Source organism: Cephus cinctus, unplaced genomic scaffold (genome assembly GCF_000341935.2).
Source record: "Cephus cinctus unplaced genomic scaffold, Ccin1 Ccin1_scaffold0153, whole genome shotgun sequence".
NCBI classification, from domain to species: domain Eukaryota; kingdom Metazoa; phylum Arthropoda; class Insecta; order Hymenoptera; family Cephidae; genus Cephus; species Cephus cinctus.
The window spans coordinates 1365645-1368317 of NW_014332881.1; the positions used below are offsets into that span (position 1 = coordinate 1365645).

At 45.5% G+C, this 2673-nt stretch overlaps 1 protein-coding gene and 1 non-coding gene across 4 annotated transcripts in view; both read left to right on the forward strand.

Annotated features, from left to right (window-relative positions):
- The window catches only part of LOC107263531 (discoidin domain-containing receptor 2), a 97104-nt gene that overhangs the window by 6698 nt on the left and 87733 nt on the right, over nt 1-2673 (forward strand). The gene's annotated exons all lie outside the window — the stretch shown is intronic.
- Nucleotides 1312-1458, forward strand: LOC112493774. Its single transcript, XR_003058504.1, has one exon. It is a non-coding gene; the product is annotated as a U1 spliceosomal RNA (small nuclear RNA).

Sequence of the window (2673 nt, forward strand, 5' to 3'; positions counted from 1 at the left end):
GGGGGGGGGGCCGTATGCCGCTGGGCGATAAGCGTCGGTATCGACGTCGCTCGCTTAATTATATACCAACTCGACGAAAATTGAACGGCAACTTTTTTGTTTTTCTTTTGTAAATATTTAACGAGCTAAACGCGTTACCGGTCGCCAATACAACAGCCGATACCTATCATTCGATACTGGTTTACATACGGAACGAAAAGGTATCCAGTGGGTACCGAGATTATCGGCGAATGTTTACGCACTGTCCCAGCCTGATAAGCACCGATATCACGTTACGCGGTAATTATAATTGAACTCTTACTAATAGATAGCCCGGGTATACGACGCTATAATTGCGCGCGGCACTAACGAACTCGAATGGAGCGTTCAATTAAATGCTACTTAGCAGGCCAATCTCCGCGCCGACGTTCACCCTACCCCCCTCCTACTCGCCCTCGCTATACTACCTCTCTATCACCCTTGTGCACCCCTCTGCCACCCCGTTCCACCATCCACCACGCTAATCACCGCCAACCACCCCCCCCCATATTTCTCCCTCCCTCTGTCCTTCTCGAATACTCCGTGGAGATGAAATTGTTCCCGGCGACGTGTTACCCTCGATCCTAGTCGAAATTGTGGTTAACGCGTCTACTGCTAACCAACCAGCAACCAACCAACCCCTAACCACTCCCTGTTAAACTTTTGATACTTGACCTTATAGTGATTGCGCTTATACTTTCATGCTCTCTCGGTTAGCTTAGCGACAGTGCTACTCGGTTCAGTTTACACGTGAGACGAACGCTTTGTCGTGAAATTAAAATTAGTCCGATGCTTTGAGAATGTTGAAGGCATCGAAGTTCCGGCTTGTTTCACCTGGCTCGCCCTTGCGCGGTGAGAAGTTGGCAAGTTATGGTTAAAAAATAATAATAATCGCAATCTGGTCTAATTGGCTGCATGCCGAGATAGCGCATGCCAGGCGGCAAATGTTTAACAGGCATTTTTGAACTACGGCGCCACCAATCAGGATCACGGAAAAGTGATAGTAGCTTTGGGAGATTTTTTTTATATGGAGCGAATTCACTCCGATCTGGTTTCAGGTTAAAGGGAATGAGATTTACTGTATATTTTTTTTTTATAAGCTTATCAGCTCGTTTTCATCTCTGCTGCGAAATTCAGGGTGCTGAAGGAACGAGCTAATTTTGTACTTGTGTATCTACCATTCGATAAGTCCTACGATCAAACGGCAGTTCGGTTTTGTCGCAAAAGTCACCTTTCGCTTTTGACATTTTTTTTTACTCGTTACCTGAGAGATTATCTAATAATTGAAATAGCATACTTACCTGGCGCAAAGGTTACCGTGATCACGAAGGCGGTTCCTTCAGGGCGAGGCTCTTCCATTGCACATGATATCGTGCGGGATTTTAGGTTAATAATTGGTCTGTCGTGTTTTCGTGATTTTACCGTAATTTTTTATTTCTCCAGTTACACCCTGTACGAATAACGTTCGCAAGAGCCGATACTCGTAAGACGTAAATGCTCCCTTGGGCTTCCATACGATATCAAGTGTACTTTCGTATCGCAGCCTTTTGACCGTAAGCGACGTCAGACGTCGCCAGAATCGTTGACTGGCGGCTGTAATTGGTTTAGACCGCAGGATCGTTTTCATGGGATCCTGCGAGAGCTTTGAGACTGTATCGAGACTGTAAATACAGCACGTAGGTTTTTAAAGGAAATTTTACGTACTATGACCGGGAAGCAGCACTAACGGCTGATACACGTGAAAAAAAAAGGAGCTGATACAAACGATAAGTTGACTGCGTTACAAGCGAAGAGTCGATCGCGCGTGCAGAACTCGAATAACGGTACGAGATGGTGGGATGGGCAGAGGGGAGGATAATGGCACGAGGGAAATATAGATCCGCCAACAGGTGTAACAAAAAAATATAATAATAATTGGTCACGGCAAACGACACTTACGGCGATTCCTATCTCGCACAAAGTAGCGCAAAGCTGACGGAGCATATGGCGGTCGTTAGCTACCGTAACGCACGTTCATATCGACGTGAAACTCCGGGGTTCTCGGTACCGGGAAAACTTTTGAAAATTTCTGAGTACACAGGTTACGTGCGAATCGTAGATAAAACAGACTATTGAAAATCGAAGTTTGAGGGGATAATTTTACGTGGATGCCCCAGACGCTTTTTCCAGCCAAAATCAACGATGAGCACAAGAGACACGCGTGACGTAACGAAAGTAAAAATAAATTACAAAATCTTTAACGTGACTGTACTGGACATATACTGCTGACGGGGATGACGTATACGTTGTTATAAAAATGGCGGGAAAATTGAAACTCGAAAGTTAAGGACTTTCTTGGAGAGAATAAAAAAAAGGAACTCGAGGAATTCAAAAACCGAGACACCGGAGACATTGGTTCACGCCAGTTTGATTTCCTGCGGAGGTGAGGTGAGGAATTCTTTAGCCAACGTCCCTTGGAACTGCCCCCTCCCCCAATCCTTCTCCCTGAACTCTGCGAACCCTGTGAGAGGACCATGGCAGACAGAAGTCCTGGGACCACAAAGAATGTCTTGTTCCTGGCAATCGCGCGAGTTCCGAGTATCCTGTACCTAGGAAGCGGCATCCGAGTTATTCCAATATTCAAGGATATATATATATATATATATATATACGCGT